This window comes from Bombina bombina, chromosome 2 (genome assembly GCF_027579735.1).
Source record: "Bombina bombina isolate aBomBom1 chromosome 2, aBomBom1.pri, whole genome shotgun sequence".
NCBI classification, from domain to species: Eukaryota; Metazoa; Chordata; class Amphibia; order Anura; family Bombinatoridae; genus Bombina; species Bombina bombina.
The window spans coordinates 489,122,712-489,139,007 of record NC_069500.1 but is presented as its reverse complement, the minus strand read 5'-3'; the positions used below and the strand labels follow the sequence as shown (position 1 = coordinate 489,139,007).

Genomic DNA, 16,296 nt, shown 5'->3' with positions numbered 1-16,296 from the left:
AAAATACAAACAACTCCCCCAACAGTAAAACCCACCACCCACACAACCAACCCCCCAAATAAAAGCCTAACTAAAAAAACTAAGCTCCCCATTGCCCTAAAAAGGGCATTTGGTGGGCATTGCCCTTAAAAGGGCATTTAGCTACTGCTGCCCAAAACCCTAACCTATAAAATAAACCCACCCAATCCACCCTTAAAAAATCCTAACACTAACCCCCGAAGATCCATTTACCGGGAGAAGTCTTCATCCAAGCGGCAAGATGTCCTCAACGAAGCCGGCAGAAGTGGTCCTCCAGACGGGCAGAAGTGGTCCTCCAGATGGGCAGAAGTCTTCATCCAGACGGCATCTTCTATCTTCATTCTTCCGACACGGAGCGGCTCCATCTTCAAGACATCCGGCGCGGAGCATCCTTTTCAATTGACATCTTCTTTGGAATGAATATCTTTTTAAGTGACGTCATCCAAGATAGAATTCCATTAGCCAATAGGATTGAGAACAGCCAATAGAATGCCAGCTTAATCCTATTGGCTGAGTGCATCAGCCAATAGGATTTTTTCTACCTTAATTCCGATTGGCTGATAGAATTCTGAGAAAAAACTGCACGTTAGCACCGCAGAGCTCATAACGCAAGACTTGTAATCTAGCCCAGAATATCTGCTTGTTTCTTATGAAGATCGACTAATGTCATAGACCATCTGCATGGAAAGTTGAATCTCTTAACATTTTGGAAGAGTATAAGTAGCTTACGTTCAGGGGTCACCATTTTTATATGTCAAATAGTAGTTAGGCAATGCACCTTGTGGAACTTATAGTAGACGTATATCCAAAAGAAAACAACAAACTTAAAAAACATGAAATAACAAAATCATAACAAGCAAACCAAACAAAATATGAACATCAGTCTGTCCTCAGGATTAAGAATCAGTTCTTTTGAAAACAGTGCGGTTCAAAATAACAATAATGATTACAAGAATAATTAAGCAATACTTTTCATATTTATACCTAAAAATAAAAGAGTAATGTCTAACAAATAGATAACAATGAGTATTCCTAGCTGGTTTGAACCGTTACACATAATAAGCAAGATTACATATGCGGGGTCGCCCGCTAAAAAGCCGGCGATGCCGGTTTTTAAGTAGTTTTGGCATCACATATACGGTGCTGCATATAAATGTGGCACTTATATTTCACTCGTTGCCCGCTATTTTTACTCCTATAAGCTAAAATAGAACTGCGTCGCAATTCGGTATCACATATTCATTGCAAGGACTTACGCGGCGAAAACGGAGAAATTTTACTCCATTTGCACCTTGTCTAACATAGGCAGGCGAAGCAAGACTTGCGCCGAGTATGTAAGCACCATAACACCCTGAAAATAGTAACTAACACCTAACGCATTCGCAATATCTATCTAACTGTCAACCGCCGACCCCCACCCCCAGTTTCTGAAGTCTGGCTGATTTGAATAGCTAATAGAATTTCAGCAGCTCTCATCCTATTGGCTGATTTGAACAGCCAATAGGATTTCAGTAGCTTTCATCCTATTGGCTGATTTGAATTTCAAAAATCAAACCAGCCAATAGGAATGCAAGCCATTTTGAAAAGGTATTGGACGCCATTTTGAAAAGGTATTGAAGATTCAGTATACGGCGGCGACCGCATGAAGACGATGCTCCGTGCCGGATGTCTTCAGGATGGACCCGCTCCGCGCCGCCGGGATGAAGAAAGAAGACCCGCCTGGATGAAGATAGAAGACACCACCTGGATGTCCGTACTTAAGAAACTGTAAGTGGATCGTCGGGGGTTAGAGTTAGGTTTTATTAAAACATTTTTTGGGTGTTTTTTTTTTTAGATTAGGGTTCCGGCTTTACTTAAAAGAGCTGAATGCCCTTTTCAGGGCAAGAAAAAGAGCTGAATGCCCTTTTTTTAATTTTTTTTTATTGAGAAGTTTTGCTTACAACCAACAGTGTATCATAGAACATTTAGCAGATATTGTTAAATCTGTGATAACATATTATGCTTTCAGTGTTAACTTAAACCATTTATACATGTGTGCTATACAAATGTATCTCAATAATAACAATACATACAATGCTCATCATATTACACACAGAATGTTAAATACCAGCTAAGCCGCTGCTATGCTAAACCTGTTACCTTCCTTGCTAATAGGTACTATAATAATTACTCACACAATTGTACCATTCTCATTTTAATTATATAGGAACTTAGTTATTTTCCATCGGGTATAATTACATAAAATAAAGAAAACTTTATACCACATCCTAATCTCTGATGAGCTTGGTTACCAAAACTAAATTATGCCATCCCGCATCAATTTGCAGAAAGGAAAAGAGCAAAAGAAAAAAAAAAAGGAGAAAAACAGAATGTATGCTTACCTGATAAATTACTTTCTCTTACGGTGCATCCAGTCCACGGATTCATCCATTACTTGTGGGATATTCTCATTCTCTACAGGAAGTGGCAAAGAGAGCACACAGCACAGCTGCCCATATAGCTCCCCCTCTAGCTCCACCCCCCAGTCATTGGACCAAAGGTTAGGAAGAAAAAGGAGAAACCATAGGGTGCAGTGGTGACTGTAGTTTAAATGAAAAAATATTTTACCTGACTTAAATGCCAGGGCGGGCCGTGGACTGGATACACCACAAGAGAAAGTAATTTATCAGGTAAGCATAAATTCTGTTTTCTCTTGCAAGGTGTATCCAGTCCACGGATTCATCCATTACTTGTGGGATACCAATACCAAAGCTTTAGGACACGGATGAAGGGAGGGAACAAGACAGGTACCTTAAACGGAAGGCACCACTGCTTGCAAAACCTTTCTCCCAAAAATAGCCTCCGAAGAAGCAAAAGTATTGAATTTGTAAAATTTGGCAAAAGTATGCAGTGAAGACCAAGTCGCTGCCTTACAAATCTGTTCAACAGAAGCCTCATTTATGAAAGCCCACGTGAAAGCCACTGCTCTGGTAGAATGAGCAGTAATTCTTTCAGGAGGCTGCTGGCCAGCAGTCTCATAGGCCAAACGGATGATGCTTTTCAGCCAAAAGGAAAGATAGGTAGCAGTCGCTTTCTGACCTCTCCTCTAACCAGAATAGATAACAAACAAGGAAGATGTTTGTCTGCAATCCTTAGTTGCTTGAAAATAGAACTTTAAAGCACGAACTACTTCAAGATTGTGTAACAGACGTTCCTTCTTCGAAGAAGGATTAGGACACAGAGAAGGAACAACTATTTCCTGGTTAATATTCTTCTTAGAACCAACTTTAGGAAGTAAACCAGGCTTGGTACGCAAAACTACCTTATCTGCGTGGAACACCAGGTAAGGTGAATCACACTGTAAGGCAGATAATTCTGAAACTCTTCGAGCAGAAGAGATAGCTACTAAAAACAAAACTAGATTTAGACTCCATGGCGGAGCCACAGGTTAATAGAGAGAAAGTTTGGCGTTCTGACGGGACGCCATCAGATCCAATTCTGGAGTGCCCCATAGCTGAGTCAGCAGGGCAAATACCTCCGGGTGGAGTTCCCACTCCCCCGGGTGAAAAGTCTGTTGACTTAGAAAATCCGCCTCCCAGTTGTCTACTCCTGGGATGTGAATTGCTGAGAGATGGCAGGAGTGATCCTCCGCCCACCTGATTATTTTGGTTACTTCCGTCATCGCTAGGGAACTCTTTGTTCCCCCCTGATGATTGACGAAAGCTACAGTAGTGATGTTGTCCGACTGAAATCTGATGAATTTGGCCGCAGTTAGTTGAGGCCATGCCTGAAGAGCGTTGAATATCGCCCTCAGTTCCAGAATGTTTATCGGGAGAAGCGTTTCTTCCCGAGACCATAATCCCTGAGCTTTCAGGGAGTCCCAGACCGCACCCCAGCCTAACAGACTGGTGTCGGTCGTTACAATGACTCACTCTGGTCTGCGGAAACATATTCCCTGAGACAGGTGGTCCTGAGACAACCACCAGAGAAGAGAATCTCTGGTCTAACACCACATTCACTTTACCCTACCGTAGAGAGACCCTAGTGCTTAGAGCCGGAAAAGAGAATGACTGGGGGGTGGAGCTAGAGGGGGAGCTATATGGATAGCTCTGCTGTGTGCTCTCTTTGCTACTTCCTGTAGGGAATGAGAATATCCCACAAGTAATGGATGAATCCGTGGACTGGATACACCTTGCAAGAGAAAACAGATTTTCTCTCTCCTTTTCTCCAATCCCCCTCCCCTCCTCTTTACCTCCCAAAAAGGGAGAACCCCCTCTCTCTACCCCTACCCTCAAATCCGCCAATTCCCTCTAAGTTGCTCCTTTTGGATATAAATAGAATTTTCAAACGGCTTAATTATAATTTGTTGCGTTGGTAAATCTAGTGATCTTATATAAAACTCCCACTTTGACATATATTTTGCAATTTGTTGGAGGGGTAGAGCAAACATCCGATCTGACCAGACGAACATACTAAGAGCTCTGACCTAAAATTGGTCATAATTAGTGTTTAAGCTTCACATTTTAATCTAAAGTGGTCTTGAAAAGCTGTAGGAGCGAGGGCTTAGTATCTGGGCGCTAACGGTAACTGTTTAAGCTGAACAAATTAAGGTTTTACTGAGCAGGCAGTGGACAACCGGGTGCAGCCCTAACTACTTGCACAGAAAGACAATCGGAACGCATAGCTTTGTAGGATAGACGTTCCTAGCTAAAGAGACTCAGAAGCTTTCTCTACAAACTTTTTTTCCCCCCAAAACCCGCTCTCCAGTGAAATTTTAATTATTGCTGAAAGGACTGCCTAACACAACGATCTGCATTGATAAAATAGATGTTCTTGCACAGTCACTGCAAGTCATATTTGCAGAATTCGAGAAGGAGATGCTCATATGCATGGCACATTTGTATTGCATGCCCCAGTGCGAAGGTATGGAGACTAGTGAGCCTTTGAGATTGGCCCCAGCGGTATGTCTTTCAGGAGACAGTGATACGCAAGCTGCTAGGCGCATTGAACCTCCAAACAACAATTTGATCTCTAGAGACTTGGTTGATCCTTGGGAGCAGGTCTCTGAGTGCTTGCTCCATAGTACAGACCGCACAGAATTTGGTGACATCGGCAGCAAAGTGCCGACAAGGTCAGTATGCCTACCTATCATGAAGGGGTCGGGAGTAAAGGGACCTACCTACCCGAACAAGACATATCAATCCCCTATTGGGGCGGCCATCTTGGAGTCTATGAAGGAGTTACACCGGAACAACCTGACTTCCTTGCCTTCCTACAAGAGTCGTATAAACAGGGGACAATTGATGCTGGACTGTTCTGGGTGGTTCAGAGATTTGGAGGGGGCTAAGGCGTAAGCTTCCCCAAGTCCCAGTCGATATATCTCAGGAACTGCTTTCTAGGATCTTGTGTGTTCTGCGCTTGTGATATGGGACTTTGCCAGAATTCAGCTCACCCTAGTAAAGAACAATATCTATCTCCCGTATAGTTAAACATTTTATGTTTGTGAATGATCAATATTGCACTATATGTTATATTAACTGGGAAACACTAAGTGACGGCTTCATGGCCATTGATTTCAGTCTAAGCTGATTTACAGGGAGTGTGTTGAGGGACTCCCCTGTATGTATCTGAGGAAGACATTAGACTGATATTTCACTAGGGAGAACCTTGGTCACGCTCTTGCTATACTATTTCACTTCTTACCTTCTAGTTAGTCAGTTTCCTCACTAGCAATGTTTTTATTATTTTTCAGCCTATATCCCGCATATAGTTAGTTAATCCCTCGAGACTGAGTTTTTCTAAGATGTTCATAGAGGGATTATCATAGATGTTGCTCTGAATGATATGTATATATGTTTGTGGGGCTAAAGCCACTTGATCAATTTAATTGCTCTGTTATTCACTAAGATTACCTTGACAGTGATGTCCCTATACCCTGCATGGAGAACCCTGAAAATATTGTAACACTACCTAGCCCTTAGGTTACAACTTGTTCTCTCAAATATAGTTCAGAGCCATCTAAAAAAGGATGGTATAAATCTATGTTGAACTTGTCGCTTGGATGTTGGCGGCCGAGTGTACAACTTTAATTATGATCCCATTTATTTACCACCTTATACAGATTTGTGATCATTATATAGTTTAATTTATTGTATTTAATGAGGGTGTTATCTGTCTCTTATATATGGCCAGTTTCCTACCTTTCTATAATTCTTACTGTTGATATTTTATTGACATCAAGCCACTGCTTGTGACTATAGTCCATCTAGGTGTCTGCCTAATATAATATATACAGGACTGGTGTGATAAAAGAGGTAATAGACCTAGTTTATTAGTAAAGTAATTGACTTTGGGACATGAGAGGCTGCTTTATATTTTTTAGTGCTAACTAGAACAGCTATATTATAGATATGACATGTAAAGAAAAAAAAAAGTTAATAGTGTTATCTGAGCTTGTTAATGTACCAATGGTGTGCTTGATATCACTTCTGCTAGTGTGGCCTATATTTGACATAAGTTATCTCTCTCTATGACATCTTAATATTGCTGGCTCTTTCCCCCCCCCCCCCCCCCCCCCCCCCCCTCCATAGTTTACTGACTGACTTATATTAGTTGATTTGTTAGTTTATATAGTTGATAGAGCTACACTTTAGTCCTTAACTATTTTAGGTCTTAATATATTTGGGGTGTCTGCAAAGATACAAAAAGCTCACCAGAATAATTGGATAAGTTTAGCTAATGTATCTGACAATTGTGACCTTGTCTTTATAATCTATATGTTCACTAAGTGTACAAGATTTTATTGTCAAACATGGATTGTGATCATAAGCTCTATTTTTTAAACTTTTGAAACGAGACCCATGGGGATTATATACTATTGCTTTATAAGCCTTGTTTAACCTACGTTACAAAAGATGAGTTTTGTCTTTCAACAGAAGGTTATGTTCTGAACCATTCACATAAAGTTAACAAATTATATAACTCAGCAATATTTCCTGCTGCATACCATGTCTTAGTTGTGTTATTTTATATCATTTATACATCTGGTTACATGATAGGTTTGGAACATGCACTATATTGAATGTTTATATTTCTTCAACGCCTTAAGAAAAATTATATTAAAAAAGACAAGTAAGGTATCTCCCCTCACCCTTTCCCACTCTGTTTATCAGAGTGGGTCATATCCAACACCCCTTTTCCGTCTCCGTCCAGTGGTGACAGCAATCCCAGAGGGGAGATACAACTCACACCCCTCCCCATATTAGTTTGGTGACAATAAAGTCCTGAAGGGGCGATATATCTAACTGAGTACCTTATGTGGTCAAGACTCCATGCCTAGCTCTTGTTTCTCCTTGCAATGTTATAAATACTCTTTGTCAACCCAGCCTCAAAAGTTTATCTCTTGGCTCTGGTCCCCTCACTCCCCTTTTCCCCTTCCACCTTTGAGCTTACTTCGTAAGTAAAGGAAAATAAATCCTATAAAAATTTTACTTTATATTATTAAATATATCGATACACATGTACTGATATCTATAATCGTAATTGTATCTAGTTTATCTTTATGCTTTGCATTAGGGGTAAATGATAAGTCTACATTGCCTTACAAACGGCGACCAAATACATATAAAAAGAGGTTCGATGGAGAATATATAGGTTGACTATTTATCAAGGATTATGTTTTGCACTTCATGATAGTATGTTTTATTTATAATGTACAAATTGTGCATTGGAAATATGTTGTATCACTTAGATGCTACTGTTTAGACATATGCTTATGTCAATAATTGCATTGCAACCTTACTAACGTTTATATACTATATTACCTCAATAAAAACTGTTAAAATCTGATTGATTATCTGTATCAAATTGCTCATATATCATTTGTTGTTGTAATCGGTTAAGAAATATCTGTATGCTTAAACTCTTTTTAGACTTCCAGTCACATAGTATCATATTTCTAACTATTAATATTATCGCATTTAATAGACAAGTTTTCTTCTAATAATCTGAATCCTTTACTAGAAAAAGAACTTCCTTCAATGTAAAGTTTGTATTAATTTTAAATTTTTTCTTCAACCAATAAACTATTTTTAACCAGAACATATTGATTTTAGGGCAGGAATACATACAGTGTACTATAGCTGCCTTCTCATAACTACATTTCTTACAGGAATTATCTTGAGAAATGTTCCACTTGGCCAGTACATACGGAGTTAAATATACATGATGCATCATTTTTAATTGTGACTCTCTCCAGCTTGATAATAAAGTGGCTTTCCTTACTCTATTCATACTTTCTCTTATATCCTCCTTAGTTATTCCAAGCTCTGGAGAAATTCTCGCCATTTGCTGATTGATTCATATATGTATTTCATCCTAATATGGTTATTAAGCTTATTATATATTGGTGAGCAAGTAGTAATTCCTTGGGCAAATAAATGTATTATTGGAGTCAAGTTTTCCCACTTTTCATTCATATAAATTGCTTTTCCAAGCGTATTACAATAATGTCTTAGCTGGAACTCCCGCATGCATTTCTTCTCCCTATCAATTAACTGATATAAATGTGTAAAACCTCTCTCCTGCCAGCCTTGACCATTACTGCATTAATTATTACTTCAGGGTTCCCCTTTAAGGGCAAGAATTTAGAAAAATGAAAATCTATCTTGAAAATCTTACATATTTTTTGCCATGCAATTATTAAATTTGTTATATTCTCCAATTTTTTTAACCTGGTCCGATAATCTTTTAGATTCTATATGTATTAGGGAGTTTAACTCAAAAGGATTAACCATGTTCTTTTCTAGCCCTAAATCTATAAACTTTTTGTTATTAGTGATCCACGCAAAAACTATTTTAACCATAAAGGATTGATTATATAAATTTAAATCAGGTAGCCCCAATCCTCCCCAATCTTTTGAAATAGATAGTTTTACAAATGATATTCTAGCTTTCTTGCCCTTCCAGCAACATTGAATTAGAGCTTGCTTAACGTGCAATAAGTCCTTGTTTTTAATTTTTAACGGTAAATTAAATATAAAATCTTAGGTATTATCATTTTAATCATACTGATTTTCCCTGAAAGTGTTATTGGTAAGTGTGACCATCTTTTAATCTCTTTTGTAATTTTAGAAAATAAAGGCTCATAATCTTATACCAATCTCCTGGTATATGGGAAAAGTTTATACCCAGATATTTTATATATGTATCTACTACCTTAAACTTAAGGTTTGCAACAGAATCCTTTTGTTTTAGTAGCCAAAGAATCTCTAATTTCTGAACATTGGCTTTATAACCAGAAAATAACCCAAATACTTCTATTATTTCCGATATTAAGGGAATCTGTTTTTTGGAGTTTCTAAGAAATATTAGCATATCATCCGCATATGCTGCAACTTTTAATTCAGTGCTTCCAATTTGTATGCCTTGAATCGTTTCCGTAACTTGAACCAACAATGGTTCCAGAACCAGGTCAAATAGGATTGGTGAGAGGGGGCAACCCTGCCGAGTACCTCTAAACATTTCTATATATTCTGATTGTTGACTATTTATACAAAAAGCAGTTTTTGGAGAGGAATAAAAAATTTGAATACATTCCACAATATTACCTTTAAACCCAAAAGTGCTCAAAGTCTGGAAAAGATGATCCCATTCTACTAAGTCAAAAGCTTTTTGTGCATCTAATGTTAATAATAATAGGTCCGACCCTTTTTTTTTGCAATTTATCCTTGTTGGCCTTGATATATGAGATAACATTAGAAACTCTCCTAATATTATAAAAAGATGATCTGCCGTTTATGAATCCAGATTGATCCTGATGTATTAAGTTTGGAATTACTTTCTGAAGTCTATCTGCTATAATACTTGTTAATATCTTAAAATCTGAATTTAATAGTGAAATTGGTCCATAAGATGCCATGTCTTGGTGATCTTTTCCTGGTTTTAATAAAACAATGGTTATAGAATCTAGGAATCTGTCTATTCAGGATTTCTGAAGAGAAGAAAATAAATAATTATATACCCTTTCAAGAATTGGGGCTATTTCAATATTCATTAATCTGTAAAATTCATTCGGTAAATTATTCGGACCACTAGTCTTGTTTACAGGTAGGGATTTAATCCTCCCCACTATTTCATCTATCTCTATCGAGCAATTTAGCCAATCCAGTTGAGCTGAAGAAATTTGAGGTACCTTTTCCCACAATTTTCTTTTTTTTTCCTGATTTATTCCCTGTGTTCTGTATAATTCAGAATAATACTCTTTAAAGGCTTTTAAAATCTCTTCTTGAGAGGATATACTTATATCATCTTTTTAATATTGGTTATGATCGTTTTTTTCTTATGTATCTTATTTAAACCTGCCAAATATTTGCCCATCTTATTGCCATATCTTTGGAATCTGCTTCTGCACTTAATCTCTTCTTGCATAGTTTTCTGAATCAGAAACATGTTTCTTTGATTATTAGCTGACGTATATTTGTTCCAATTCTCTACAGAAACATCCCTTATATATCGATTATATGCGTTGTTTAAAGTATTTAATAACTGATTCTCGTTTCTCAAGTAACTTTTTCTTATGGGCTATAAACGTAATCATTTCTGATTTTAAAACCGCTTTCGCAGTCTTCCAGTATAATAATGGTTTCTTTATATATTCAATATTAACAGTCTCAAACTCATTTAATTTGTTTTTTAAAAATTTAAAAAATTCTGTATTTTCTGCCAGATACTTAGGGGAAAAAAAACCTATTACCTTTCTTAATTTGGGTGCCATATACTAAGCCAATCGGGGCATGATCTGATAATGTTACAGGATAAATAATTGTATCTGTAACTGCTGGTGTCAAATTTTTTGAGACTAGTAGTAGATCTATCCCGGAGTATGATTTGTGAGCTTTTGAAATGCATGTATATTCTCGAGCTGTCAGGTTTCTAAATCTCCATAAATCGCATAAACCTAGGTTTACATATATACTTTTAAATATCTTGGTTTCTTTTCTAGAATATTTACCTAGTTTACTTCTATTTCCTAGCTTAAATCTATCTATTGGCATTCTAGGAGCCATGTTGAAATCACCTCCCAAGATTATTTTTGTATCTAAATAATCTAGTATTTTACACTGTAGTTCATCCCAAAGAAAATGTATTGTACTTGTTGGGGCCATATACATTACATATTGTGAAAACTTAAGAGTTGATCTCTACTTTAATAATAACTATCCATTTATTGCGGTCTATCACTTTTCAGGGCAATGGGTAGCTTAGGTTTTTGTTAGTTAGTTTTTTTTATTTTAGGGAGGTTGGTTGGGTGGTGGGTTTTACTGTTGGGGGGGTCTTTGTATATTTTTCAGGTAAAAGAGCTGATTTCTTTAGGGCAATGCTCTACAAAAGGCCATTTTAAGGACTATTGGTAGTTTATTGTAGGCTAGGTTTTTTTCTATTTTGGGGGGCTTTTTTTTAATTTTTGTAATTTAGTATTTCTTTCATGTAAATGTAATTGGCAAGAGTCCATGAGCTAGTGACGTATGGGATATACAATCCTACCAGGAGGGGCAAAGTTTCCCAAACCTCAAAAATGCCTATAAATATACCCCTCACCACACCCACAATTCAGTTTTACAAACTTTGCCTCCTATGGAGATGGTGAAGTAAGTTGGTGCTAAGATTTCTACGTTGATATGCGCTTCTCAGCATTGTTGAAGCCCGATTCCTCTCAGAGTACAGCGAATGTCAGAGGGACGTAAAGGGAGTATCACTTATTGAATACAATGATTTCCCTAACGGGGGTCTATTTCATAAGTTCTCTGTTATCGGTCGTAGAGATTCATTTCCTACCTCCCTTTTCAGATCGACGATATACTCTCAATTTACCATTACCTCTACTGATAACTGTTTTAGTACTGGTTTGGCTATCTGCTATATGTGGATGGGTGTCTTTAGGTAAGATTTGCCTAGATTTAGAGTTCTGCGTTAGCCGTCAAAAGCAGCGTTAAGGGGTCCTAACGCTGCTTTTTACCGCCCGCTGGTATTTAGAGTCAGTCAGGAAAGGGTCTAACGCTCACTTCAAAGCCGTGACTTTCCCATACTGCAGATCCCCTTACGCCAATTGCGTATCCTATATTTTCAATGGGATCTTCCTAACACCAATATTTAGAGTCTTGGCTGAAGTGAGCGGTAGACCCTCTACCGACAAGACTCCAGCCGCAGAAAAAAGTCAGTAGTTAAGAGCTTTCTGGGCTAACGCCAGTTTATAAAGCTCTTAACTACTGTGCTCTAAAGTACACTAACACCAATAAACTACCTATGTACCCCTAAACCGGGCCCCACATCACCGCCACTCTAATAAAAAATTTTAACCCCTAATCTGCCGACCGCACACCGCCGCCACCTACCTTATACTTATGAACCCCTAATCTGCTGCCCCTAATATTGCCGACACCTACATAATATTTATTAACCCCTAATCTGCCCCCCTCCAATGTTGCCGCTACCTACCTACACTTATTAACCCCTAATCTGCAGCCTGGACCTCGCCACTACTCTAATAAATGTATTAACCCCTAAAACTAAGTCTAACCCTAACCCTAACACCCCCCTAAGTAAATATAATTTTTATCTAACAAAATAAATTAAATCTTATTAACTAAAGTATTCCTATTTAAAGCTAAATACTTACCTGTAAAATAACCCCTAATATAGCTACAATATAACGAATAATTATATTGTAGCTATTTTAGGATTTATATTTATTTTACAGGCAACTTTGTATTTATTTTTACTAGGTACAATAGCTATTAAATAGTTATTAACTATTTAATAGCTACCTAGTTAAAATAATTACAAAATTACCTGTAAAATAAATCCTAACCTAAGTTACAATTAAACCTAACACTACACAATCAATAAATAAATTAAATCAAATAACTACAAGTACCTACAATTAAATAAACTAAACTAAATTACAAAAAAACAAAACACTAAATTACAAAAAATAAAAAAAGATTACAAGAATTTTAAGCTAATTACACCTACTCTAAGCCCCCTAATAAAATAACAAAGCCCCCCAAAATAAAAAAATTCCCTACCCTAATCTAAATTAAAATATTTAACAGCTCTATTACCTTACCAGCCCTTAAAAGGGCTTTTTGCGGGGCATGCCCCAAAGAAATCAGCTCTTTTGCCTGTAAAAAAAACCACAATACCACCCCCCAACATTACAACCCACCACACACATACCCCTACTCTAACCCAAACTCCCCTTAAATAAACCTAACACTACCCCCCTGAAGATCTCCATACCTTGAGTCGTCTTCACTCAGCCGAGCAGAGATGGACCAAAAGAAGACATCCGGAGCAGCAGAAGTCTTCATCCTATCTGTAATGAATTAATTCACTGTATCAATTCAATCCTTTGTATGGATCACAACTGTGGATGATAGGTTTTGTATCACTTAGCTGTAAATTAACATATGGATAAATGTTAATTTTAGGGCACAAAGTGAGTTTATATTGAATTCACAAACTTGGATTAATCTGTGAATAGGTGAAGAATCTCTCACTATGTTTATACTTGCAAATAATAAAGTATAAATTTCCACACTGGAAAAATAGCAATGAAGATTTTATGCTGGTAATATAATTCTAAGTACAGCCAAAATGTTTAGGAAACCACTGAGACCACACTACCTGCATATAGAGATTAGCAGGAAAATGTTCTGTAGCAGCAGAGTGTGTGAATCAGTGAGACAGGCTGAGACAGAATGGTAGAACAGCTGATATGAAATCTGCTTGTAAGCTGAGCCGTCTGGAATAGTTGTGATGTCACTGCTTAGGAATGTCTTGCTGTGAGCAGCTCCGTGTCTGCTGAAACTTGCAATGCAGACTGGCAGTTGAATTAGAGGTAAACAGCTTACCGGGAATTGTAACAGTATCAATCTTGCAAATTGTGACAAGCAGGTCACGCTGTTGTAGTGTCAATAAATCACTTGATAAACTTCAGCAGTAGCGGAGCAGAAGTAGCAAGTTCTGCCTAGGCAGAAAGCAATCCAGTTTCCTTGTAGAAATTCAGGTTAAAGATTTAGGAATAAACTTTCTAAGGTTTGAAATAGCTGGAGCACAAATCATGTGCAGGGAGCTCAGTTAGGTTGATTTCTTAATCACTAAGCACCTGGCTGGCCTCAAGAGTAACTTTAAATAGGGTAAGGGGTTGGCCTGAGTTTGTAAAGGTGGTATAGAGAGATTACAGCCTTTCTGTAAAGGTGGAACAGAATTCCTGACAGAATGCCCCCTTCAGGCATGCCGTCCCACGGCTTGCATGCGTGGTCTTTCGGGATTCCGTCGATGGAACTGAGAGATAAGTCTTGGGGCATTGACATGGTTAACGGGTTCCCATGTGTCCTCGTCAGAGGAATATCCTTTCCACCTAACCAGGTACTGAAGTTGACCCCTGTTGATGCGTGAGTCTAGTATGTTTCCTACTTCATAAATATTATCCTCTAGAATTTGTGTTTTTGGAGGTAATACTTGGGTGCTGTTAATAGCTGCTGGTTTTAGTGAGGATACATGAAAAGTGGGATGTATACTTAAAGATGAGGGTAAGCGAAGGGTTATAGCATTTTGATTGACGACTTTAATAATCTGGAAGGGTCCAACAAACAGAGTAGCTAACTTCTTACTGGGAAGTTGTAGTTTTAGATTTTTCATGGAAAGCCAGGCCCAATCTCCTATGGAATATTGTGGAGAAGGTCTTCGTCTGAGGTCGTAGTACTTCTTTTGTACAGCTTGAGCTGTCTGCAGGTTTTCTTGAAGTAACTTCCAATTCTCGTGTAAATGGTCAGCTAAATCTTCAACGTTTGGGTTACAACAGGATTCCGTTGTTGTTAAGACCATCTTTGGGTGAAATGCGTAATTTGCGTAGAAAGGTGTCATTTTACTAGAGGAGTTAAGGGAGTTGTTGTAAGCAAATTCAGCTAGAGAGAGGTATTTATTCCAATCCCCCTGATGGTAGGCACAGTAACACCTCAAGTACTGTTCAAGCCACTGGTTTAATCGTTCAGTTTGGCCATTAGTCTGGGGGTGGTAAGCAGTACTATAACGATGGTCGATTTGGAGTTTCTGGCATAAGTTTCTCCAAAAACGAGAGGTGAACTGCGTGCCTCTATCGGTGGTGAGAATCTCTGGAATTCCATGGTACTTTACTACATTATCAATGAATAACTGAGCTGTTTCGGCTGAGGTTGGGAGTTTGTGGTGGGGTACAAAATGAGCCATTTTAGTGAGGAGGTCAATTATAACCAAGACTGTATTCATTCCGGCGGAAGTAGGTAATTCAACAATGAAGTCTAGGCCTAAGTGAGTCCAAGGTCTTCCAGGGACTGGTATTGGCATGAGTAATCCATATGGGGGTCTTTTTTCGGATTTTGATGTAATACATCTAGTACAAGCCTGTACATAGAGGCGAATCTCCGGAGCCATTCCTGGCCACCAGTAAGCCCTACTTATTAGCTCTTGAGTTCTCTGGATCCCAGGGTGTCCAGAGAGAGGAGTATCATGATGTTCTCTAATGATGTATTGTCTTAAAGTAGTCGGAACATACAACTTATTTTGTTTGTAGTAGAGACCATCCGATCCTATACGTAGATCAGGTGGAAGTTCCTGTTCAGTTTGCAAGGCTTTTTTAAACTTGGAAGCTGTGGTGGTAATGCTTCCAATGTATGAGTCGTGTGGAATTATAGCCGAAGGGGTTTCGCTACAATCGGGTTTAGGGTCTCTACGGGATAAAGCATCTGCCTTACCATTACGAGAGGCTGGCCTATATACTATCTGAAATAGGAATCTACTGAAATAGAGACTCCACCTCACTTGTCTTGAGGAAAGAGTCTTATTCCTTTGTAAATATTCCAAATTTCTATGGTCTGTATACACTATTATTGGTAGTTGAGTTCCTTCTAGTAGATGTCTCCAAGTCTCGAAAGCTCTTTTGATGGAGAGAAGTTCCTTTTCGCCTATGGGGTAGTTTCTTTCGGCGGGGGACATCATCTTGGAAAAGAAGGCTATCGGATGTAATGGATGCATTAGGCTTTTTCTCTGAGAAAGAACTGCTCCCAAAGCATAATCAGATGAGTCTACTTCGAGGAAGTATTGGAGATCAGGATTGGGGTGATGTAAAATGGGTGCTGATGTAAAAGAGGATTTCAGATATTCAAATGCTTCTGCTGCCTTTTCATTCCAAAGAAATCTGGAAGTGCAACCAGTAAGCGAGGTCAATGGTTTAGCTATACCAGAATACCCTTTAATGAA

The 16,296-nt window shown here is 38.2% G+C and overlaps 2 protein-coding genes across 2 annotated transcripts in view; both read right to left on the bottom strand.

Annotated features, from left to right (window-relative positions):
* The window catches only part of LOC128649119 (t-SNARE domain-containing protein 1-like), a 136,541-nt gene extending 121,830 nt beyond the window's left edge, over positions 1-14,711 (bottom strand). The window contains exons 1-2 of the mRNA XM_053702200.1: positions 13,684-14,711; positions 13,297-13,372 (exon numbers count right to left, since the gene is read on the bottom strand). The gene's annotated coding sequence lies outside the window, so the exon portion shown is untranslated. The remainder of the gene's footprint in view (positions 1-13,296; positions 13,373-13,683) is intronic.
* Positions 1-16,296, bottom strand: part of HORMAD2 (HORMA domain containing 2) — a 503,384-nt gene that overhangs the window by 466,492 nt on the left and 20,596 nt on the right. The window lies entirely within an intron of this gene.